The sequence below is a fragment of the Thalassophryne amazonica genome, chromosome 12 (assembly GCF_902500255.1).
Source record: "Thalassophryne amazonica chromosome 12, fThaAma1.1, whole genome shotgun sequence".
NCBI classification, from domain to species: domain Eukaryota; kingdom Metazoa; phylum Chordata; class Actinopteri; order Batrachoidiformes; family Batrachoididae; genus Thalassophryne; species Thalassophryne amazonica.
This window is the reverse complement of record NC_047114.1, coordinates 5,018,523-5,045,205: the sequence shown is the minus strand read 5'-3', so window position 1 is coordinate 5,045,205 and position 26,683 is coordinate 5,018,523. Positions and strand designations below refer to the sequence as shown.

General features: G+C 41.1%; 1 long non-coding RNA gene across 1 annotated transcript; it reads left to right on the top strand.

Moving 5' to 3' along the window:
- The first annotated feature begins 9,093 nt into the window (after positions 1-9,093).
- Positions 9,094-26,247, top strand: LOC117522092. The gene is made up of 3 exons (XR_004564142.1): positions 9,094-9,104; positions 13,435-13,437; positions 26,102-26,247. It is a non-coding gene; the product is annotated as an uncharacterized LOC117522092 (long non-coding RNA).
- The last annotated feature ends 436 nt before the right edge of the window (positions 26,248-26,683 follow it).

Below are 26,683 nucleotides of genomic sequence, written 5' to 3'. Positions count from 1 at the left end.
TTAGCATGTCTATGGCGTTTTCAGTTTTAAAGTTAGCATTAAGCTGTTGCAGCTGTCAGCACATTTGTTTTCTGTATAATAATTCATGGCTCAATGTTTGTTGTCGCAAAAGAGTCAAATGTATTACAAATTGTAATATTTTATTCATTTATTTTATTTATTATATAAGGTTATCCAAAGGCTGCTGGTCTTGTCTCTTGCTTGCCTCTACTGGTGGTTGGCTCTCACTGCGGTATTGTATCACTTCCTGTTCCGGAGCACAGCTGTGTTTTTCTGTATCTGTTAGCTGTTTAATCTGCGCAGTTAGATTGATCTAGATAACTAGATACGATTTGTTTCACAGTGTAATCTTTACGTGCCTTAACTAAGCACTCCTTCTGCTGAATCACCTCTAAATTATTTACACATTATTCACTTGCGTGTTTTTAGGAATCCGCTAGCTTAGCGTAGCTACTAGCTCTTAGCCGATTTAGCATGGCGGCTTCTCCTGTCTCTCCCGCACTTTTCTGCTCTGGGTGTGAAATGTTTAGTTATTCCTGTCTTTGTGAGATATGATTTTAAGGTTCTGTCTTAATATACAAAATTATTCATGGATTAGTACCTTCCTACCTAGCGAACCTAATTACACCCTACTACTGGCCCATGCTCACCTTCCCACAATTTTCTAAGGTTTTGGAAAAGGTATTTGTAATTAGGTTAAATGTTTTTTTTTTTAACTAAACATTGTATTCTTAGCGAGCAGCAATACGGTTTTAGAAAGAATCACATTACTTCACTGGCTGTGATGGATTTCTTTGAAGAAATTTCCAACACGATTTAAAATAGCAATATACTGCAGGGGTTTTTTTTTATTTACAGAAAGCATTTGATACTATAGATCATAACTTGCTACTGGACAAATTACAGAAGTATGGTATCAGGGCATTGGCACATAACTGGATAGCAAGCTACTTAGACAGTAGGTATCAGTGTGTCCACTTTGGTGGACAAATTCCGAGCTCTTGAAGATTACTTGTGGGGTGCCTTACTACTTACTTAATCTTTATTTAACCAGAAAATATCCCATTGAGATTAAAAACCTCTTTTTCAAGGGAGTCCTGGCCAAAATGGCAGCAGCAAACACAAAATACAGTTACATATTTATACAGTAAAAACACAGAAGTTATAAACACATTATGAGAAACAAGTGCATATAGTACAATTGGCCTCAGTAACTCTTAGTTTGGATTTAAAGTGCTCAAAGAAATTAATTCAGTTAGTTTCCAGTCTTTCTGTAGCATGTTCCACGCATAAGGTGCAGAATAAACAAAGGCTCTTTTGCCCAATTCCGTCCGAGCAAAGGGGACAGAAAGCAACAAATACACGAACGAAGAGAATAGGATTCAACATTTCTCAGAGTAATAATGAGCAAATGTATGAAGGCAGCAATCCAAAATTGCCTTATAAAAAAGTGTAGAGATGACTAGCCCTTCGAGTGGCCAGAGCAGACCATCCTACTCGAGTGTATAATTCACAGTGGTGAGTGACATTTTACAGTTCGTAATGAACCTCAAGGCAGCATTCATGTACAGAAGATCTCCATAATCCAACACAGATACAAATGTTGCAGCGAAGACGCTTTTTCACATTAAAAGAAAAACACACTTATTACGAAAATAAAAACAATTTTTAGCTTCAGCTTCTTAACAAGATTTTCTATATGTGGCTTGAAAGTGAGTGAATCATCAATCAAGACACCTAAATATTATACATATGAACCACCTGTATTTCACTGCCCTCAAGAGTGGACACAGTGGGTACCATTTGAGGCTTTTTGCAGTTAGAGAATAACATAAGCTTTGTTTTTTCAGCATTAAGAACAAGTTTCAAGTGTATTAGAGAGTGCTGAACAGCTACAAAAGCTTTCTGCAAAGATTCTACAGCCTGAACAAGAGTTGGTCCACTGTAAATAACTGTGTCGTCAGCATAGAAATGCACATTTGCATCGGACATTTAGACCCAAGTGATTGATATAAATAATAATAAGAGGGGGCCCAGTACAGAACCCTGTGGCACCCCTTATGAACAGTAACAAATTCAGAACACAGATCATCATATTTAATGCACTGAGACCTGTTACTGAGATAATTTGAGAACCAAGCAACTGTGTGCTCTGAAAATCCTGAATGACGCAATCTAAGTTTTAAAATGTCATGATCAACAGTGTCAAAGCTTTTGACAAATCAATAAAAGAGATGCACAGTGTTGTTGTTTTGTCATTTACCACCTTCATTGCTGCTGTAATAGTACTGTGTTTTTTTTCTGAAGATTGATGTTTTGATAGGATGTCATTTGCATACAAACTCCTTCACTTGCTCACTAACAAGAGCTTCAAGAATTTTGGCCAAAATTGAAAATTGGATATTGGTCTAGAATTTGTCAGAATTGGGGTCACCCCCTTTTAATAATGGGAAGACATAAGCCATTTTCCATAGAGATGGTATGTCATTTCTTTCCACTGTGAGGTTAAAGTCGGCAGCCAATTTCAAAAAATAAGGATCTATCAAATCTGGGCCAGAGGGTTCAGTCCTTGGGCCATTGTTGTTTCTTTTGTATATTTGATATATGTTTGGTTTCCAAGTACATAAGTTGTATTTTATTTGCAGATGATATGAATGTGTTTTGTAGTGGGGATCATTTGGGACAGCTCCTGGACAAGATGGAGAACGAACTGCATGAATTTAAACAATGGTTCGATTTAAATCAATTATCACTCTATTTTGATAAAACTAAGTGTATCATATTTGGGAATAAGTCCAGGAGCTTAAGCAAAAATCTTTTATTACATGATATTGCAATTGAAACTGTAACAGATACAAAATTTCTTGGTGTTTATATTGACGATAGATTAAGCTGGAAAACACATATTAACTATATTAATCTAAAATGTCAAAAGCCATTGCAATTCTGCATGAATCAAATCAAATCAATTTCATTTATATAGCGCCAAATCACAACAAACAGTTGCCCCAAGGCGCTTCATATTGCAAGGCAAAGCCATACAATAACCACAGAAAAACCCCAACTGCCAAAACGACCCCCTGTGAGCAAGCACTTGGCGACAGTGGAAGGAAAAACTCCCTTTTAACAGGAAGAAACCTCCAGCAGAACCAGGCTCAGGGAGGGGCAGTCTTCTGCTGGGACTGGTTGGGGCTGAGGGAGAGAACCAGGAAAAAGACATGCTGTGGAGGAGAGCAGAGATCAATCACTAATGATTAAATGCAGAGTGGTGCATACAGAGCAAAAAGAGAAAGAAACACTCAGTGCATCATGGGAACCCCCCCAGCAGTCTAAGTCTATAGCAGCATAACTTATAGCGCCAAATCACAACAAACAGTTGCTCCAAGGCGCTTTATATTGTAAGGCAAGGCCATACAATAATTATGAAAAACCCCAACGGTCAAAACGACCCCCTATGAGCAAGCACTTGGCAACAGTGGGAAGGAAAAACTCCCTTTTAACAGGAAGAAACCTCCAGCAGAACCAGGCTCAGGGGGGCAGTCTTCTGCTGAGACTGGTTGGGGCTGAGGGAAAAAACAGGAAAAAGACATGCCGTGAAGGGGGCAGAGATCGATCACTAATGATTAAATGCAGAGTGATGCATACGGAGCAAAAAGAGAAAGAAACAGTGCATCATGGGAACCCCCCCACAATCTACGTCTAAAGCAGCATAACCAAGCTGAAAGCTGAAGGCTCTGCCTCCCATTCTACTCTTACAAACCCTAGGAACTACAAGTAAGCCCGCAGTCTGAGAGCGAAGCGCTCTAATGGGGTGATATGGTACTACGAGGTCCCTAAGATAAGATGGGACCTGATTATTCAAAACCTTATAAGTAAGAAGAAGAATTTTAAATTCTATTCTAGAATTAACAGGAAGCCAATGAAGAGAGGCCAACACGGGTGAGATATGCTCTCTCCTTCTAGTCCCCGTCAGTACTCTAGCTGCAGCATTCTGAACCAACTGAAGGCTTTTTAGGGAACTTTAGGACAACCTGATAATAATGAATTACAATAGTCCAGCCTAGAGGAAATAAATGCATGAATTAGTTTTTCAGCATCACTCTGAGACAAGACCTTTCTGATTTTAGAGATATTGCGTAAATGCAAAAGGCAGTCCTACATATTTGTTTAATATGCGCTTTGAATGACATATCCTGATCAAAAATGACTCCAAGATTTCTCACAGTATTACTAGAGATCAGGGAAATGCCATCCAGAGTAACGATCTGGTTAGACACCATGCTTCTAAGATTTGTGGGGCCAAGTACAATAACTTCAGTTTTATCTGAGTTTAAAAGCAGGAAATTAGAGGTCATCCATGTCTTTATGTCTGTAAGACAATCCAGCAGTTTAGCTAATTGGTGTGTATCCTCTGCTTCATGGATAGATAAAGCTGGGTATCATCTGCGTAACAATGAAAATTTAAGCAATACCGTCTAATAATACTGCCTAAGGGAAGCATGTATAAAGTGAATAAAATTGGTCCTAGCACAGAACCTTGTGGAACTCCATAATTAACTTTAGTCTGTGAAGAAGATTCCCCATTTACATGAACAAACTGTAATCTATTAGACAAATATGATTCAAACCACTGCAGCGCAGTGCCTTTAATACCTATGACATGCTCTAATCTCTGTAATAAATTTTATGGTCAACAGTATCAAAGCAGCACTGAGGTCCAACAGAACAAGCACAGAGATGAGTCCACTGTCCGAAGCCATAAGAAGATCATTTGTAACCTTCACTAATGCTGTTTCTGTACTATGATGAATTCTAAAACCTGACTGAAACTCTTCAAATAGACCATTCCTCTGCAGGTGATCAGTTAGCTGTTTTACAACTACCCTCTCAAGAATCTTTGAGAGAAAAGGAAGGTTGGAATTGGCCTATAATTAGCTAAGATAGCTGGGTCAAGTGATGGCTTTTAAGTACTGGTTTAATTACTGCCACCTTAAAGGCCTGTGGTACATAACCAACTAACAAAGATAGATGATCATATTTAAGATTGAAGCATTAAATAATGGTAGGACTTCCTTGAGCAGCTGGTAGGAATGGGGTCCAATAATACATGCCGATGGTTTGGACGAAGGCAACCAATGAAAATAACTCAGACAGAACAACCGAGAGAAAGAGTCTAACCAATACCGGCATCACTGAAAGCAGCCAAAGATAACGATACATCTTTGGGATGGTTATGAGTATTTTTTCTCTAATAGTCAAAATTTTTGTTAGCAAAGAAAGTCATGAAGTCATTACTCGTTAAAGTGATGAATACTCAGCTCAATAGAGCTCTGACTCTTTGTCAGCCTGGCTACAGTGCTGAAAAGAAAACCTGAGGTTATTCTTATTTTCTTCAATTAGTGATGAGTAGAAAGATGTCCCTAGCTTTACGGAGGGCTTTTTTATAGAGCACAAACTCTTTTTCCAGGCTAAGTGAAGATCTTCTAATTAGTGGAGACGCCATTTCCTCTCCAACTTACGGGTTTATCTCTTTAAGCTACGAGTTTGTGAGTTATACCACGGAGTCAGACACTTCTGATTTAAAGCTCTCTTTTTCAGAGGAGCTACAGCATCCAAGTTGTCTTCAAAGAGGATGTAAAACTATTGACGAGATACTCTAACTCCCTTACAGAGTTTAGGTAGCTACTCTTGCTCTGTGTTGGTATAATGACATTAGAGAACATAACGAAGGAAATCATATCCTTAAACCTAGTTACAGCGCTTTCTTGAAAGACTTCTAGTGTAATGAAACTTATTTCCCCACTGCAGGGTAAGGTCCATCATGGTAAATGTAACTGTTTATTAAAAAATGATCAGACAGAAGGAGTTTTCAGGGGAATACTGTTTAAGTCTTCTATTTCCATACCATAAGTCAGAACAGATCTAAGATATGATTAAAGTGGTGGTGGACTCATTTACTTTTTGAGCAAAGCCGATAGAGTCTAATAATAGATTAATGCAGTGTTGAGGCTGTCATTCTCAGCATCTTTGTGGATATTAAAATCGCCCACTATATTATTTTGTCTGAGCTAATCACTAAGTCAGATAAAGGTCAGAAATTCACAAAGAAACTCACAGTAAACGACCAGGTGGACGATAGATAATAACAAATAAAACGGTTTTTGGGGACTTCCAATTTGGACTGGACACGACTAAGAGTCAAGCTTTCAAATGAATTAAAGCTCTGTCTGGGTTTTTTGATTAATTAATAAGCTGGAATGGAAGATTGCTGCTAATCCTCCGCCCCGGCCCGTACTACGAGCATTCTGACAGTTAGTGTGACTCGGGGTGTGTGACTCATTTAAACTAACATATTCATCCTGCTGTAACCAGGTTTCTGTTAGGCAGAATAAATCAATACGTTGATCAATTATTATAGCATTATCCAACAGGGACTTAGAAGAGGAGAGACCTAATGTTTAATAGTGTTTAATAATAATGTTTAACATTTAACTGTTTTTAGTCTGTGGTGCAGTTGAAGGTGCTATATTATTTTTTCTTTTTTCTTTTTCTTTCTGGTGTCGCTAACTTCACATTCTCAAAACAGAGTCGCCAATAACCAAGTTTGATCCTCGGCGAGTGTATCGTCGAATGGGGAAAAACGGTTAGAGATGTGTCGGGTTGACGGTGTACACGGGGCTTCTGTTTAGGGCTACGCTTCCTCCTCACAGTCACCCAGTCAGCCTGCTTCCCGACTGCCTGGGATCTGCCAGGGGGGGAACTAGCGGCGGCTAAGCACCTTGGTCCGCACCGACTACAGGGGCCTGGCTAGCTGTAGAATTTTCACGGTGCGGAGCCGAGTCTCCAATTCGCCCCAGCCTGGCCTCCAAAGCTACGAATAAGCTGCACTTATTACAAGTACCGTTACTGCTAAAGGAGGCCGAGGAATAACTAAACATTTCACACCCAGAGCAGAAAAGTACGGGAGAAGACAGGAGAAGCCGCCATGCTAAATCGGCTAAGAGCTAGTAGCTACGCAACCTAGCGGATTCCTAAAAACACACAAGTGAATAATGTGTAAATAATTTTAAAGGTGATTCCGCAGAAGGGATGCCCCAATCAAGGCACCAAACAGGCCATGAAGCAGCACAGGCAAACGCACAACAGCGAACACACGACAACGGTGCTAAAATAAATAAAAATCAACTAAACACGCTGTGGAGCAGCACAGATAACGCACGACAACAGTGCTAAAAGAGGAAAAAAATAAATAAAAAAAAAATAAAAAAAATAAAAAACGAAAGCGTTAGCAAGCTAGTTAGCTTGCCAACGCTGATGAAAGTTAGCTGATAAAAGTGCTCCGTCGCGATGTTTCGACCGATAGAGGTCTTCCTTAGGCGTTGGAGCACAGTAAAAAAATAAAAAAGTAAAAAGGTAAAAAAGTCTTGAAAAAGACTGTTAATTCAAGTCCAAAGCAGCAGGTAGCAGTCTCTGTGTAAACAGTCCCAACAGAGAGCCAAAATTCTGATGCCAACACGTAAACCAACACGTAAATCACACCTAAGGGATGGTTCAGGGTCACCTGATCCAGCCCTAACTACACTCAACAAAAATATAAATGCAACACTTTGGTTTTGCTCCCATTTTGTATGAGATGAACTCAAAGATCTAAAACTTTTTCCACATACACAATATCACCATTTCCCTCAAATATTGTTCACAAACCAGTCTAAATCTGTGGATAGTGAGCACTTCTCCTTTGCTGAGATAATCCATCCCACCTCACAGATGTGCCATATCAAGATGCTGATTAGACACCATGATTAGTGCACAGGTGTGCCTTAGACTGCCCACAATAAAGGCCACTCTGAAGGTGCAGTTTGTTTTATTGAGGGGGGATACCAGTCAGTATCTGGGTGACCACCATTTGCCTCATGCAGTGCAACACATCTCCTTCGCATAGAGTTGATCAGGTTGTCAATTGTGGCCTGTGGAAGTGTTGGTCCACTCCTCTTCAATGGCTGTGTGAAGTTGCTGGATATTGGCAGGAACTGGTACACGCTGTCGTATACGCCGGTCCAGAGCATCCCAAACATGCTCAATGGGTGACATGTCCAGTAAGTATGCCGGCCATGCAAGAACTGGGACTTTTCAGCTTCCAAGAATTGTGTACAGATCCTTGCAACATGGGGCCGTGCATTATCCTGCTGCAACATGAGGTGATGTTCTTGGATTGTATGGCACAACAATGGCCTCAGGATCTCGTCACGGTATCTCTGTGCATTCAAAATGCCATCAATAAATGCACCTGTGTTCTTATCCATAACAGACGCCTGCCCATACCATAACCCAGGGGTGGGCAATCAATCAATCAATCAATCAACTTTTTCTTATATAGCGCCAAATCACAACAAAACAGTTGCCCCAAGGCGCTCCATATTGTAAGGCAAGGCCATACAATAATTATGAAAAACCCCAACGATCAAAACACCCCCCTATGAGCAAGGCACTTGGCCACAGTGGGAAGGAAAAACTCCCTTTTAACAGGAAGAAACCTCCAGCAGAACCAGGCTCAGGAGGGGCAGTCTTCTGCTGAGACTGGTTGGGGCTGAGGGAAAGAACCGCCCTTTATGCAATCATGTGCCATAAAGGGCCAAGACATTGCAGGTTTCCTTGCTACCAATCACCTTCGCAGGTGATTTCATTGATGACCAGGTGTTTATGTGCAGGGGAGAAGCTCATCAGCAACCCACCTGGTGAGGTGATTGGTTGCAAGGAAAACCGCAGGTGTCTCGGCCCTCATTGCCCACCCCTGCCATAACCCCACCACCACCATGGGCCACTCGATCCACAACATTGACATCAGAAAACCGCTCACCCACACGACGCCACACACGCTGTCTGCCATCTGCCCTGGACAGTGTGGAACTGGGGAGTCATCCGTGAAGAGAACACCTCTCCAACGTGCCAATTATTATCTCAGCAAAGGAGAAGTGCTCACTATCACAGATTTCGACTGGTTTGTGAACAATATTTGAGGGAAATGGTGATATTGTGTATGTGGAAAAAGTTTTAGATCTTTGAGTTCATCTCATACAAAATGGGAGCAAAACCAAAAGTGTTGCGTTTATATTTTTGTTGAGTGTATATATATGTGTGTGTGTGTGTGTGTGTGTGTGTGTGTGTGTGTGTGTGTGTGTGTGTGTGTGTGTGTGTGTGTGTGTGTGGTAGGAAGCTGTCAATAGACAGTGTGAAATGCACGATCATTATCCACACACACACACACACACACACACACACACACACACACACACCACACACACACACACACACACACACTACACACATACACAAGGAAGAGACAAAAGCAAACAAAACAAAAAGCCACATGGTTTAGTGAGGCCGACAGGCAGACACACGCCCTGACCTCCAACTCTCTGAAAACGCCACAAAAGACCAAGAAAATAAACAGCGCTGGAATCTGCAAAACAAAATCTCAGCTAAACAGAGATCACTGTGAGACATTTTTAATCCATGAGGAAAGAAAACCACCAAAAAACCACATGAAGGCCGGCAGCAGATTCAGGAGATTATTGTTATGTGTCGGACGCAGCCCGGAGAACCGACCAGCGTTTGAAGGACCCAGTATAAAATAAGCAGAGCACGGTACAAAGCTAACAGAGTTTAATGAACATAACATGATGTGAAAAAAATACAAAACAAATAAGTGCGCGGTCTGGCGTGGCGGATTTGCGGTGTGCTCCCAGCAGCACAAAACGGTCCGGAGCCAGAACCAGTTCGGACCCAAGGACCCCGCCGACACCCCCCAAGGTGGCCGCGACAAACCGAGTCTCTGAAAGAAGAAATCATTATGTGAGTCCACACTCAACACACAGAGAGACCACTCAAAGGTGTACAAACAGCAAACACTTCCTGGCTTAATTGCAAATCAGCTTCCCACCCTGCAGGCATAGAACACCCCGTTCACAAAACTCCACTGCAGTGGAAGCTGATTTAAACGACCAACATACAGCTCAATATAATAAGGTGTGAGGGACACCACATTTACTGACTGTATAAATGTTAGTCACAAAATCTAACGTACCTCAGGAAGTGTGCTGACGAGCGTGAGACCTCACCCCCTCCTCTTTCACAGACCATGCATCATACCTGGACGTTCTCTGCATCCACTGATGATGAGATGGCTCCCGAGACGACGATCTCACCCGTCTGGTCACAAGGTCGAGTCTCTGGCAATACACACTGTGTACTCCAGTCTTAAATGCCACCATGTTCCAATCCATTTAGATGCACCACAGCTGTGAGTCCTGACGAGCCGCAGGTGATCAGGGTGAGGTCCTGATATCTCAGCCACACAGCCACTCAGTCCCAAATGCGCACCACCTGGAAGGAAAACCAAAGACAGAAACAAAAGACAAACAAAAGCCAGCCAGGCACGCCAGCCACAACAATTATGTTGAAATGTTCGGCTTTTGGTTGATGAGAACACCCTTGAGGAGATGTTAGGACTGTGGAAACCACAGAGAAATCAGACTGATGTTGGGGCCCAGTCACACCTTGACGATTTATCCAGCGTATGCTGACAGCCCCGTTTCCACCGAGTGGTTTGAGTCGGGTACTACATGTGTGGTGCGGGTCAGAGCGGTTAAGTCTGGCTTGGTTTGCGGTTCTACAGCAGGCAAAAACCCTTTTGTTTGGCAGGTGGAACACTTAAATATTAACGAGCACGTCATTCAGCATGTACGCTGTCACGCAGCGTTTCCCCTCCACATGGAGGCAAAACAGAGTAATTTAACATTATTCATTTCATTTTATTTTATTTTTGTCTTGGTGGATGGTGGGATTTATTTTAATTGTGTGCAGAATGCTGAAGAGTTGACTGATGTCTGTGGTAAACGCTGATGTGAATGAATGAAGTGCTATGACTTTTTCCGCCTGTGCCCCCTCAGACTGCGACACAGCATCCACAGGCTGCGAAACACACTTAGAGCAGAAAAAACCACTGAGGGACTTGCTTTAAAATGCTACGTTTCCAGAAATTAAAGTATTTTCAGACATCGTTTTCCCAAAATCAGGAGCTTTATGTGGATATGTTTTCATCAGGCTGTCATGATGAATCTGACTTACACGAACAGGTCAGATTAAGACTTTATATTTACTCTGTGTGTGAATGGTTTTAATATTTGAAACACTCTGTTCGCATGAGGACTGCAGCTTTCAGCCAATCAATGGCCAGCATTAATGGATGTATTTTGACTTGTGAGTAAATTACAAAAACATGTTAACAGTTGCATAATTTCAGGGGCATTGGACTGGGGGGGTAAAGGGCCAGGCCCAGGGCCCAGAGCGGGGGGGGCACAAAAAAACTGGCATTAAATACATTTTTGTTTTGCATGTTATTAATGTCCATACAATTCATGTTGTAAAAGAATATAATTAGAATGAATGTATGAATGTTGCAAAACATAATTCTGCTCTAACAATAATATTGAAAGATCTCTGAGGGCCCTTCCACCCCTGCACAGTTGTACAATGGTTTAGTCCAGGCGCACAGGTGTGTGTGTGTGCCACACACACACACACACACACACACACACACACACACACACACACACACACATCGCAAACAGGATCTCACAGAAGAGGAGGTGTTTCGTAGTGCTGAAACAACTAATCAATTTGATTGTTTATTAAAATAGTTGTCAACTAATTTAGTCATCAGTTAGTTGTTAAATAACTTTGTTTTACCCGCAAATGTTTCGTTTGTTCCATATAAATCAACCGTTTCTGCAGCAAGGCTTTCCTTTGAACCTTGAACCAATGGAAGCAGTGATCACTGAACTCTACACTACGTGGAATGGGCCCGATCAATCACTGTACCTTGATTGGCCGCTGAGGCGTGAAGCCGGCGGAAATACAGAAAATGCCATTTTGTGTCCCTCAGAACTTCAAACGCCGATATAAAAAAGACACTTGTCGCACACACACAATTTAGATTAATAATCGCTGATTTAGCTTTGTTTGATTTGATTTAGCTTTGTTTGCACTGCAAAATGCCGTCTTGCAGTGCAAATTAACTGCACGAATCGTGATACTCGTGAAAATCGTGGGAGAGGACTTTCAGGATTTTCAGTTTTGCTTTATTATTATGAGTTTTAAATAAAGTTGACAGGCCAGATTCAGTAAAATACAGTATTCAGTAATATACATATAATATAATACATATACAGTAAAACATATATTATATTATATATATATTATATTATATATTATATGTAATATGATATAACAATAATATAATAATACATATATAATACATATAATACATGTCAATCAATCAATCAATCAATTTTTTTATATAGCGCCAAATCACAACAAACAGGTTGCCCCAAGGCGCTTATATTGTAAGGCAAGGCCATACAATAATTATGTAAAACCCCAACTGTCAAAATGACCCCCTGTGAGCAAGCACTTGGCTACAGTGGGAAGGAAAAAACTCCCTTTTAACAGGAAGAACCCTCCAGCAGAACCAGGCTCAGGGAGGGGCAGTCCTTCTGCTGGGACTGGTTGGGGCTGAGGGAGAGAACCAGGAAAAAGACATGCTGTGGAGGGGAGCAGAGATTGATCACTAATGATTAAATGCAGAGTGGTGCATACAGAGCAAAAGGAAAAATGCATCATGGAAACCCCCAGCAGTCTACGTCTATAGCAGCATAACTAAGGGATGGTTCAGGGTCACCTGATCCAGCCCTAACTATAAGCTTTAGCAAAAAGGAAAGTTTTAAGCCTAATCTTAAAAGTAGAGAGGGTGTCTGTCTCCCTGATCTGAATTGGGAGCTGGTTCCACAGGAGAGGAGCCTGAAAGCTGAAGGCTCTGCCTCCCATTCTACTCTTACAAACCCTAGGAACTACAAGTAAGCCTGCAGTCTGAGAGCGAAGCGCTCTATTGGGGTGATATGGTACTACGAGGTCCCTAAGATAAGATGGGACCTGATTATTCAAACCTTATAAGTAAGAAGAAGAATTTTAAATTCTATTCTAGAATTAACAGGAAGCCAATGAAGAGAGGCCAATATGGGTGAGATATGCTCTCTCCTTCTAGTCCCCGTCAGTACTCTAGCTGCAGCATTTTGAATTAACTGAAGGCTTTTTAGGGAACTTTTAGGACAACCTGATAATAATGAATTACAATAGTCCGCCTAGAGGAAATAAATGCATGAATTAGTTTTTCAGCATCACTCTGAGACAAGACCTTTCTGATTTTAGAGATATTACGTAAATGCAAAAAGGCAGTAATATACATTTTGAAATTTTCTGCCTGTAACTTGGTCTGGCTTCTTTGAAAATGTCAACTTCTATAGAGTATTATCAAATAATATTACTATACTATTTTTTATTTTGGATCCAGATAAGATGCTGCTCCATCTGATGAAGAAAGTGAATACACACTCTGTACATACAGAAAAAGGTATTTTTCAAAATGTGTTAATCAGATCTCACTCATGAACAAGACCGTTTCTGCAGTGGGGTCTTGTTCACGAGTGAGGGACGGAGTGTGAGATCGATAGACGGATCGGTGCAGCGTCTGCAGTGATGCGGTCGCTGTATCGGACCGTCGTGGTGAAGACAGAGCTGAGTAGGGGGGCAAAGCTCTCGATTTACCGATCGATCTACATTCCGATCCTCACCTATGATCATGAGATTTGGCTCATGACCGAAAGAACGAGATCGCGAGTACAAGCGGCCGAGATGAGTTTCCTCCGCAGGGTGGCTGGGCGCTCCCTTAGAGATAGGGTGAGGAGCTCGGTCACTCGGGAGGAGGTTGGAGTCGAGCCGATGCTCCTTCACGTCGAAAGGAGTCAGCTGAGGTGGCTCGGGCATCTTTTCCGGATGCCCCTTGGACGCCTCGCTGGAGAGGTGTTCCAGGCATCCCATTGGGAGGAGGCCCCGGGGAAGACCCAGGACACGCTGGAGGGACTACATCTCTCGGCTGGCTTGGGAACGCCTTGGGGTTCCCCCGGAGGAGCTGGGGGAGGTGTGTGTGGATCGGGAGGTCTGGGCGGCTTTGCTTGAGCTGCTGCCCCCACGACCCAACTGCGGATAAAGCAGAAGAAAATGGATGGATGGATATTAATCAGATGCTGTAAAGTTTTGAAATGTAAACAACTCATTTAAAATTGGGCCATCGCTGTAGTTGTATTTTGTTGTATTTTGTTGTTTCAGACACTAAAGCTGTCACATAGTTCATTTTCAATTTGATAGCGTGCACATTGACATGTGAATGGATTGACTGCTTTACATCAACTGTGATTGTGATTTGTTGTAATGTTCCTACTTCTGCAAAACTAAAAAACATTCTAATATTTATTTTAACTGATTGACCAATTACCTGTGTGCCTTTCTTTGTGTGTGCACAACATTAAAAAGTGTTTGTGCATTTGAATTGTGGTTGATGTGCACCGTTTGGGGAGTGTTTTGACTGAGTGTGTGTGTGTGTGTGGTGTGTGTGTGTGTGTGTGTGTGTGTTGTGTCAAATGAACATTATGTGTGTGTGTGGGGGGGGGGGGGCGGCTTTGTGCGTGTTTACAAGCGTATAATATGATAGAAAGTATTCAAATAGTGTTGCATTGCAAGAGCTTATAATGTCCATAGATTTAATAAGTTTTTGTTGCTATTTACTTTATTAATCTATCAAAAACTACACTACATGTACAAGTCTTATAAATGGCCTTAACAGAGCTTAATAATATTACATAACAACTCGACAAAGGGCTTCATTCTGCAGAAATTGGTGAGTTTGACCCTATACTATCGACCTGATTCCACTGTGCGCCGTTTGCGCCTTTTGGGAGCGCAAGATGGCCGACAATGCAGCGGCTGGGCTTCACTCACTCAGCCGTGATGGCAATTCCATGTAGTGTAGAGTTCAGTGGCAGTGATTCGCAGATCGAAGCAGTACTTCCATCTGGTGTTTTGTTGATTCAATGTTTTATTTCGCTTAATCTTAATTTTTCGCCACTAAAACCCCAAAGAGCATATGTCTGTGAGTAATATTACCTTTTTATGTTAATCTGACCTGTCATGGTCTTCTGAAACACTTGATAGATGTATTTACAACTTAAAAAACGGGACCGATGCTAACATGTTAGCATGTCTATGGCGTTTTCAGTTTTAAAGTTAGCATTAAGCTGTTGCAGCTGTCAGCACATTTGTTTTCTGTATAATAATTCATGGCTCAATGTTTGTTGTCGCAAAAGAGTCAAATGTATTACAAATTGTAATATTTTATTCATTTATTTATTTATTATATAAGGTTATCCAAAGGCTGCTGGTCTTGTCTCTTGCTTGCCTCTACTGGTGGGTTGGCTCTCACTGCGGTATTGTATCACTTCCTGTTCCGGAGCACAGCTGTGTTTTTCTGTATCTGTTAGCTGTTTAATCTGCGCAGTTAGATTGATCTAGATAACTAGATAACGATTTGTTTCACAGTGTAATCTTTACGTGCCTTAACTAAAGCACTCCTTCTGCTGAATCACCTCTAAATTATTTACACATTATTCACTTTGCGTGTTTTTAGGAATCCGCTAGCTTAGCGTAGCTACTAGCTCTTAGCCGATTTAGCATGGCGGCTTCTCCTGTCTCTCCCGCACTTTTCTGCTCTGGGTGTGAAATGTTTAGTTATTCCTCGGCCTCCTTTAGCAGTAACGGTACTTGTAATAAGTGTAGCTTATTCGTAGCTTGGAGGCCAGGCTGGGCGAATTGGAGACTCGGCTCCGCACCATGGAAAATTCTACAGCTAGCCAGGCCCCTGTAGTCGGTGCGGACCAAGGTAGCTTAGCCGCTGTTAGTTACCCCCTGGCAGATCCCGAGCAGCCGGGAAAGCAGGCCGACTGGGTGACTGTGAGGAGGAAGCGTAGCCCTAAACAGAAGCCCCGTGTACACCGCCAACCCCGTTCACATTTCTAACCGTTTTTCCCCACTCGACGACACACCCGCTGAGGATCAACTCTGGTTATTGGCGACTCTGTTTTGAGAAATGTGAAGTTAGCGACACCAGCAACCATAGTCAATTGTCTTCCGGGGGCCAGAGCAGGCGACATTGAAGGAAATTTGAAACTGCTGGCTAAGGCTAAGCGTAAATTTGGTAAGATTGTAATTCACGTCGGCAGTAATGACACCCGGTTACGCCAATCGGAGGTCACTAAAATTAACATTAAATCGGTGTGTAACTTTGCAAAAACAATGTCGGACTCTGTAGTTTTCTCTGGGCCCCTCCCCAATCAGACCGGGAGTGACATGTTTAGCCGCATGTTCTCCTTGAATTGCTGGCTGTCTGAGTGGTGTCCAAAAAATGAGGTGGGCTTCATAGATAACTGGCAAAGCTTCTGGGGAAAACCTGGTCTTGTTAGGAGAGACCGGCATCCATCCCACTTTGGATGGAGCAGCTCTCATTTCTAGAAATCTGGCCAATTTTCTTAAATCCTCCAAACCGTGACTATCCAGGGTTGGGACCAGAAGCAGAGTTGTAGTCTTACACACCTCTCTGCAGCTTCTCTCCCCCTGCCATCCCCTCATTACCCCATCCCCGTAGAGACGGTGCCTGCTCCCAGACTACCAATAACCAGCAAAAATCTATTAAGCATAAAAATTCAAAAAGAAAAAATAATATAGCACCTTCAACTGCACCACAGACTAAAACAGTTAAATGTGGTCTATTAAACATTAGGTCTCTATCTTCTAAGTCCCTGTTGGTAAATGATATAATAATTGATCAACATATTGATTTATTCTGCCTTACAGAAACCTGGTTACAGCAGGATGAATATGTTAGTTTAAATGAGTCAACACCCCCGAGTCACACTAACTGTCAGAATGCTCGTAGCACGGGCCGGGGCGGAGGATTAGCAGCAATCTTCCATTCCAGCTTATTAATTAATCAAAAACCTAGACAGAGCTTTAATTCATTTGAAAGCTTGACTCTTAGTCTTGTCCATCCAAATTGGAAGTCCCAAAAACCAGTTTTATTTGTTATTATCAATCGTCCACCTGGTCGTTACTTTGAGTTTCTCTGTGAATTTTCAGACCTTTTGTCTGACTTAGTGCTTAGCTCAGATAAGATAATTATAGTGGGCGATTTTAACATCCACACAGATGCTGAGAATGACAGCCTCAACACTGCATTAATCTATTATTAGACTCTATTGGCTTTGCTCAAAAGTAAATGAGTCCACCCACCACTTTAATCATATCTTAGATCTTGTTCTGACTTATGGTATGGAAATAGAAGACTTAACAGTATTCCCTGAAAACTCCCTTCTGTCTGATCATTTCTTAATAACATTTACATTTACTCTGATGGACTACCCAGCAGTGGGGAATAAGTTTCATTACACTAGAAGTCTTTCAGAAAGCGCTGTAACTAGGTTTAAGGATATGATTCCTTCTTTATGTTCTCATATGCCATATACCAACACAGTGCAGAGTAGCTACCTAAACTCTGTAAGTGAGATAGAGTATCTCGTCAGTAGTTTTACATCCTCATTGAAGACAACTTTGGATGCTGTAGCTCCTCTGAAAAAGAGAGCTTTAAATCAGAAGTGCCTGACTCCGTGGTATAACTCACAAACTCGTAGCTTAAAGCAGATAACCCGTAAGTTGGAGAGGAAATGGCGTCCTCACTAATTTAGAAGATCTTCACTTAGCCTGGAAAAGAGTCTGTTGCTCTATAAAAAAGCCCTCCGTAAAGCTAGGACATCTTTCAACTCATCACTAATTGAAGAAAAATAAGAACAACCCCAGTTTCTTTTCAGCACTGTAGCCAGGCTGACAAAGAGTCAGAGCTCTATTGAGCTGAGTATTCCATTAACTTTAACTAGTAATGACTTCATGACTTTCTTTGCTAACAAAATTTTAACTATTAGAGAAAAAATTACTCATAACCATCCCAAAGATGTATCGTTATCTTTGGCTGCTTTCAGTGATGCCGGTATTTGGTTAGACTCTTTCTCTCCGATTGTTCTGTCTGAGTTATTTTCATTAGTACTTCATCCAAACCATCAACATGTTTATTAGACCCCATTCCTACCAGGCTGCTCAAGGAAGCCCTACCATTATTTAATGCTTCGATCTTAAATATGATCAACCTATCTTTGTTAGTTGGCTAGTACCACAGGCTTTTAAGGTGCAGTAATTAAACCATTACTTAAAAGCCATCACTTGACCCAGCTATCTTAGCTAATTATAGGCCAATCTCCAACCTTCCTTTTCTCTCAAAAATTCTTGAAAGAGTAGTGTAAAACAGCTAACTGATCATCTGCAAAGGAATGGTCTATTTGAAGAGTTTCAGTCAGGTTTTAGAATTCATCATAGTACAGAAACAGCATTAGTGAAGGTTAAAATGATCTTCTTATGGCCTCGGACAGTGGACTCATCTCTGTGCTTGTTCTGTTAGACCTCAGTGCTGCTTTTGATACTGTTGACCATAACATTTTATTACAGAGATTAGAGCATGCCATAGGTATTAAAGGCACTGCGTTGCGGTGGTTTGAATCATATTTGTCTAATAGATTACAATTTGTTCATGTAAATGGGGAATCTTCTTCACAGACTAAAGTTAATTATGGAGTTCCACAAGGTTCTGTGCTAGGACCAATTTTATTCACTTTATACATGCTTCCCTTAGGCAGTATTATTAGACGGTATTGCTTAAATTTTCATTGTTACGCAGATGATACCCAGCTTTATCTATCCATGAAGCCAGAGGACACACACCAATTAGCTAAACTGCAGGATTGTCTTACAGACATAAAGACATGGATGACCTCTAATTTCCTGCTTTTAAACTCAGATAAAACTGAAGTTATTGTACTTGGCCCCACAAATCTTAGAAACATGGTGTCTAACCAGATCCTTACTCTGGATGGCATTACCCTGAGCTCTAGTAATACTGTGAGAAATCTTGGGAGTCATTTTTGATCAGGATATGTCATTCAAAGCGCATATTAAACAAATATGTAGGACTGCTTTTTTGCATTTGCGCAATATCTCTAAAATCAGAAAGGTCTTGTCTCAGAGTGATGCTGAAAAACTAATTCATGCATTTATTTCCTCTAGGCTGGACTATTGTAATTCATTATTATCAGGTTGTCCTAAAAGTTCCCTAAAAAGCCTTCAGTTAATTCAAAATGCTGCAGCTAGAGTACTGACGGGGACTAGAAGGAGAGAGCATATCTCACCCATATTGGCCTCTCTTCATTGGCTTCCTGTTAATTCTAGAATAGAATTTAAAATTCTTCTTCTTACTTATAAGGTTTTGAATAATCAGGTCCCATCTTATCTTAGGAACCTCGTAGTACCATATCACCCCAATAGAGCGCTTCGCTCTCAGACTGCAGGCTTACTTGTAGTTCCTAGGGTTTGTAAGAGTAGAATGGGAGGCAGAGCCTTCAGCTTTCAGGCTCCTCTCCTGTGGAACCAGCTCCCAATTCAGATCAGGGAGACAGACACCCTCTCTACTTTTAAGATTAGGCTTAAAACTTTCCTTTTGCTAAAGCTTATAGTTAGGGCTGGATCAGGTGACCCTGAACCATCCCTTAGGTTATGCTGCTATAGACGTAGACTGCTGGGGCGTTCCCATGATGCATTGTTTCTTTCTCTTTTGCTCTGTATGCACCACTCTGCATTTAATCATTAGTGATCGATCTCTGCTCCCCTCCACAGCATGTCTTTTTCCTGGTTCTCCTCCCTCAGCCCCAACCAGTCCCAGCAGAAGACTGCCCCTCCCTGAGCCTGGTTCTGCTGGAGGTTTCTTCCTGTTAAAAGGGAGTTTTTCCTTCCCACTGTAGCCAAGTGCTTGCTCACAGGGGGTCGTTTTGACCGTTGGGGTTTTACATAATTATTGTATGGCATTGCCTTACAATATAAAGCGCCTTGGGGCAACTGTTTGTTGTGATTTGGCGCTATATAAAAAAATTGATTGATTGATTGATTGATTGATTATTTTATTTATGTATCAATAATAATAGAAAAAACAATAATAGTAATAATAACAATGCCACAATACAGTTTTAGAGAAACAGACAAAAAGAATCTGATTAAACAAAACAGAAAATATTAAACCAACTAACAATGAACATAAATATAGAAATAACTGTTTCCTGTGAACACCTAGTGACTCTTAAACCTCCACTTCATCCCTGTTTTATTAAGTTTAATGACAATTTCTTTCAGTCAAACCACATCTAAGCTGTGTTTTTACACAGGAAAAAATAAAATGCAATAAAACTGCACATTGTGTCTTTTTTCATGAAAATATCTTATTAAATATAACATATTACACTTTCGTCATCCTTTAAAATACTTGTGTGGACTCTTGCTGTAATATGTTGTCATTGATTGAGATAGTTGCTGTAGGCATTAAACCTGATAGAAATCTCTTTGTGGTGTGTCGGTGATGTATGTATGTGCAAAATAAAACAAAACACTACTCCAGGTATGTTTTTGACGAGAATATAACATCATAACTTTGTTACAAGGTTGGGGGGTCTGGGGGACCAAATGGCACCATTTTCTAGAAAAATGGTGCCTTTCAATATTGCTCCCCCAACTTTAAAAAGGGTTAGACCTGGTTTGACTACGCATTAGAAATTTGGTGTTTGCGTTAATAAAAAAGAAGATAACAGTGGGGGGGGGTCTTCAATATGGCTAGTACCTAGGGCCCAGAATTTGGTGCTACATCCCTGCGTAACTTACCTACAACATACGTCCTGCATGCAGGACGTATGAATCATACGCTGACATACATCGAAAATATTTTGCATGTCCAAGAATTTTTTGAGGTACTTGGCGTATGAGGATGTATATCAGCGTGCTTCAATGTGCTCTTAACTTACACAAAACTTACCCAGAACTTATTAGACTTAAGCCAGTGTATGCCCAGCGAATTTCAATATAATGGTAACATATGGTGGCTAAATCATCAAGATGTGACAGGGGTTTTGCATACTATCAAGATGTGAGAACCATCTTCCTATGATAGTCTCAGGGATGAGTGCTATTCAAAGTCTGGATATTTTTAAATTCCATAGTTTACTATTTTATAGATTTATACTCCGGTGCGACATGTACTGAAAAACAATGCATGTTTTAAAAATAACATTAGTATGTACCTTCAGTCTCTCTTTTGTTTTTCACTCTGGGTCACCAGAGCAGGATCTACATGTTAAAATGGCACATGTTTTATGCCGGATGCCCTTCCTGATGCAACTCCACATCATGTAGCAAATGGGCAGGGGTGAGTTCGAACCAAGAACCTTCTGTAGGAATCAAGTGCTCTTAACCACTTGGCCAACAACCCTACAATGACGACAACAACAACAAGCATTAGCGCTGCATTTGATACGGTGGATTTCCGTATTCTAGTTGATAGGCTGAAGAATCATTTGGGATTACTGGGAATGTCCTTGCATGGTTGACATCAATCAATCAATCAATTTTTTTATATAGCGCCAAATCACAACAAACAGTTGCCCCAAGGCGCTTTATATTGTAAGGCAAGGCCATACAATAATTACGTAAAAAACCCCAACGGTCAAAACGACCCCCTGTGAGCAAGCACTTGGCGACAGTGGGAAGGAAAAACTCCCTTTTAACAGGAAGAAACCTCCAGCAGAACCAGGCTCAGGGAGGGGCAGTCTTCTGCTGGGACTGGTTGGGGCTGAGGGAGAGAACCAGGAAAAAGACATGCTGTGGAGGGGAGCAGAGATCGATCACTAATGATTAAATGCAGAGTGGTGCATACAGAGCAAAAAGAGAAAGAAACAGTGCATCATGGGAACCCCCTAGCAGTCCTACGTCTATAGCAGCATAACTAAGGGATGGTTCAGGGTCACCTGATCCAGCCCTAACTATAAGCTTTAGCAAAAAGGAAAGTTTAAGCCTAATCTTAAAAGTAGAGAGGGTGTCTGTCTCCCTGATCTGAATTGGGAGCTGGTTCACAGGAGAGGAGCCTGAAAGCTGAAGGCTCTGCCTCCCATTCTACTCTTACAAACCCTAGGAACTACAAGTAAGCCTGCAGTCTGAGAGCGAAGCGCTCTATTGGGGTGATATGGTACTACGAGGTCCCTAAGATAAGATGGGACCTGATTATTCAAAACCTTATAAGTAAGAAGAAGAATTTTAAATTCTATCTAGAATTACAGGAAGCCAATGAAGAGAGGCCAATATGGGTGAGATATGCTCTCTCCTTCTAGTCCCCGTCAGTACTCTAGCTGCAGCATTTTGAATTAACTGAAGGCTTTTTAGGGAACTTTTAGGACAACCTGATAATAATGAATTACAATAGTCCAGCCTAGAGGAAATAAATGCATGAATTAGTTTTTCAGCATCACTCTGAGACAAGACCTTTCTGATTTTAGAGATATTGCGTAAATGCAAAAAAGCAGTCCTACATATTTGTTTAATATGCGCTTTGAATGACATATCCTGATCAAAAATGACTCCAAGATTTCTCACAGTATTACTAGAGCTCAGGGTAATGCCATCCAGAGTAAGGATCTGGTTAGACACCATGTTTCTAAGATTTGTGGGGCCAAGTACAATAACTTCAGTTTTATCTGAGTTTAAAAGCAGGAAATTAGAGGTCATCCATGTCTTTATGTCTGTAAGACAATCCTGCAGTTTAGCTAATTGGTGTGTGTCCTCTGGCTTCATGGATAGATAAAGCTGGGTATCATCTGCGTAACAATGAAAATTTAAGCAATACCGTCTAATAATACTGCCTAAGGGAAGCATGTATAAAGTGAATAAAATTGGTCCTAGCACAGAACCTTGTGGAACTCCATAATTAACTTTAGTCTGTGAAGAAGATTCCCCATTTACATGAACAAATTGTAATCTATTAGACAAATATGATTCAAACCACCGCAGCGCAGTGCCTTTAATACCTATGGCATGCTCTAATCTCTGTAATAAATGTTATGGTCAACAGTATCAAAAGTAGCACTGAGGTCTAACAGAACAAGCACAGAGATGAGTCCACTGTCCGAGGCCATAAGAAGATCATTGTAACCTTCACTAATGCTGTTTCTGTACTATGATGAATTCTAAAACCTGACTGAAACTCTTCAAATAGACCATTCCTCTGCAGATGATCAGTTAGCTGTTTACAACTACCCTTTCGAGAATTTTTGAGAGAAAAGGAAGGTTGGAGATTGGCCTATAATTAGCTAAGATAGCTGGGTCAAGTGATGGCTTTTTAAGTAATGGTTTAATTACTGACACCTTAAAGCCTGTGGTACATAGCCAACTAACAAAGATAGATTGATCATATTTAAGATCGAAGCATTAAATAATGGTAGGGCTTCCTTGAGCAGCCTGGTAGGAATGGGGTCTAATAAACATGTTGATGGTTTGGATGAGTAACTAATGAAAATAACTCAGACAGAACAATCGGAGAGAAAGAGTCTAACCAAATACCGGCATCACTGAAAGCAGCCAAAGATAACGATACGTCTTTGGGATGGTTATGAGTAATTTTTCTCTAATAGCTAAAATTTGTTAGCAAAGAAAGTCATGAAGTCATTACTAGTTAAAGTTAATGGAATACTCAGCTCAATAGAGCTCTGACTCTTTGTCAGCCTGGCTACAGTGCTGAAAGAAACCTGGGGTTGTTCTTATTTTCTTCAATTAGTGATGAGTAGAAAGATGTCCTAGCTTTACGGAGGGCTTTTTTATAGAGCAACAGACTCTTTTTCCAGGCTAAGTGAAGATCTTCTAAATTAGTGAGACGCCATTTCCTCTCCAACTTACAGGTTATCTGCTTTAAGCTATGAGTTTGTGAGTTATACCACGGAGTCAGGCACTTCTGATTTAAAGAAAACCTAACCAGTCATTCTCACTGTGTCCTGTACAACAGCACCTTGGTGACATGAAATATGACATGAAATATGGGGTCCTGCTTATCTCCCTTTATATAGCAGCACTTGGGCACGTATTGTGGCGTTTTGGGATTACCTTTCATTGCTATGCTGATGATACTCAGTTGTACATGCCGATAACTGCTGGTAAGCTCATACACGTAAAATTCTTAGAGGATTACCTTCCGTCAGTAAAAAGCTGGATGCTTAGCAATTTCTTACTTCTAAACTGGGACAAGACTGAAATGATGGTTCTTCAGCAGTTAACCCTTAACCTAGGCTTGTGTGTCATACATCACACTGACAAAGTGAGGAATCTTGGGGTGATTTTTGATCCCACACTGTCCTTTGACCTGCACGTCAGAGATATTACGAGGACTGCTTTCTTCCACCTGCGAAATACAGAGAAGATTCATCCCATCTTGTCTATGGATGATGCTGAGACCCTGTTTCATGCATTTGTCTCTTCTACACTGGACTACTGAAATGTTCTATTTTCTGGTTTACCGTACTCAGGTGTAACATTATATCTCCCCCCCGGATATCCTAGGATATCTTAGGATATACCCCCCTGGATATCCAGGGGGGAAGATGTCCTGTTACACCTCCATTAGGGGTCTCCAACTGGTTCAAAATGCTGCTGCCAGATTCTTGACAGTACTTTTCTGTTTCTTCACCTTTGTAAAGCTTTGTCAAAACCTTGTAATTGTTAGAATGGCCCAAGCAAAGGGTCACCCCTCTGAGTCTGGTCTGCTTAAGGTTTCTTCCTCAGTATCATCAAAGGGAGTTTTTTCCTTACCACTTTCACCTTTGTCCTTGCTCTGGGGGTGGTAAGGTTAGACCTTACTTGAGTGAAGTACCTTGAGGCAGCTTTGTTGTAATTTGTCACTGTATAAATAAAATATATCTAATTAAACAACAACAACATAATATTTTTGATATATATTTGTTTCAAATCAGCTCTTTAATTGAGGATTTCTGTGCATGGTTGTAGTATATTTTTATTATTGAAGTTTCTTTTCTTTTGTGCACCAATTCCTGGGAACACCCTAAATAAAGTTATCATTATAAAAAAAATCAGATAAAGTCCTGATTTTTATTGTCATGTTTCTGATGCTGTGGGTCAGTAATCCATGTCCATCTGATGTTTTCTGTTACACATCACTAAAGTAACCATCTATCTGTCACAGCCAGGTGAAAAGTGAATGTCCTCTTGACCTTCTCCAGCTAACTGTGGTCCTCAACACTCAGACACCTATGTGCTGGATCATGTACAGACAAACGGGCCACATGGACAAAATGTCCAATGCAAGTCATCCTCCTCATCTTAATCGCCCTGATTAACTGCTTGTTTGATACCAAGTCATTCCAGCGGTACCCAAGGATCCCTCAAACACACTTAATAGCAAAGACATCCAGTCATCGCCTTAGGTCATTGGTTAACATCCCACTCGTACAGCAAGACAGTCAGCCCCAGGACCCTAAAGACTTGGACCTTTGTTTTCCAGAAAAGACATTAGCATCACCAAACGCCTCAATCCAGTGATCTCATGACTCCATAAGCTCTTCTCAGGCACCTCTCGATCTCAAAGACTGAGCACCCAGAGACATGAATATCACCGCCAAGATAAGTGGATGCCTCCACAAGTTCAAATCCTTCACCACATACTGATACTCCTGTGACAGCTGAGTCCAGGAAGTTGGTAATGGCGACCACCACTACATGAGGAATCGGTGTGTCTGGGTTTGAGACTGTCCTGAATCGTACTCTTGATTCATGACAGTCTCAAACCCAGACACTCTGACTCCTCACTCAGCTTCTCAAGTGCTCCAATCAGAGTATCCATTGACTATAGATCACAGCATTGTTTGCAAAGTCAAAGTCAGTAAACCTTTCCTCACCAACAAAAACAACCAAGTCACTGGTTTCCACAACTACAGTCACTATTCAAAGCACAGTGTTCAATGGTTTCATAGACATCCAGTCCATGCAAGCATTTGACAGTTTTGGAGACAGAACACACCCCTGAGGAACTCCGGTTTTCACTGGGAAAACTCTCAGCCTCCACTCCACACAACACTCACAGCATCTGTATATAGGCTGGATATGATGTCCAATAGCTTCTTGGGGAGCCCACAAATTCTCAGGATGTCCCAGAGTCCTCAGGATGCCTGATGTTTTACAGTCATTGGTTGAGTTAATAGGGTTTTAAACAGGAGCAGTTTGTACCATCTGCCATGTTTAGTTATCAAGTTATAACTTAACGTGTGTCATATGTCATAAACTCCAAAGGACCCTGGTCGACCTTTACTTTGGAGACCAAACATTCAGCATGGTTAAAACTATTCCATTTATTAATCCTGGTGGCTCAATCAATAATTTTCATCACTTTTGATCAAAATTGGAGCAGCTTTAACTTTTGACCCTTGCACAAACTAAAATTGACCTTTGTCAGTGTTTTTGCAGTTTTTACTCCATAACTCCACAACATTCAGTCAAAGTTAGTCCAAACTATACTTTTTTGGAATCTTTATGAACAGACAAATAATGTGGTAAACATTCCAATATGATTGGAGCATATTTAAGTTTTGACCCCTATGTGGCTGCAGCTACCACCCTGGGATGGCCACCATACATTTTATGTAGGTCATGGTCAGGGCTGGACTGGGGAAATTTTTCAGGCCGGGCATTTTTAACCAAGACCAGGCCACCACCAGGTATCGAAGGGGAAAAAAATTAAGCCTGCTGTGACAGTGTTTTTTTTTTT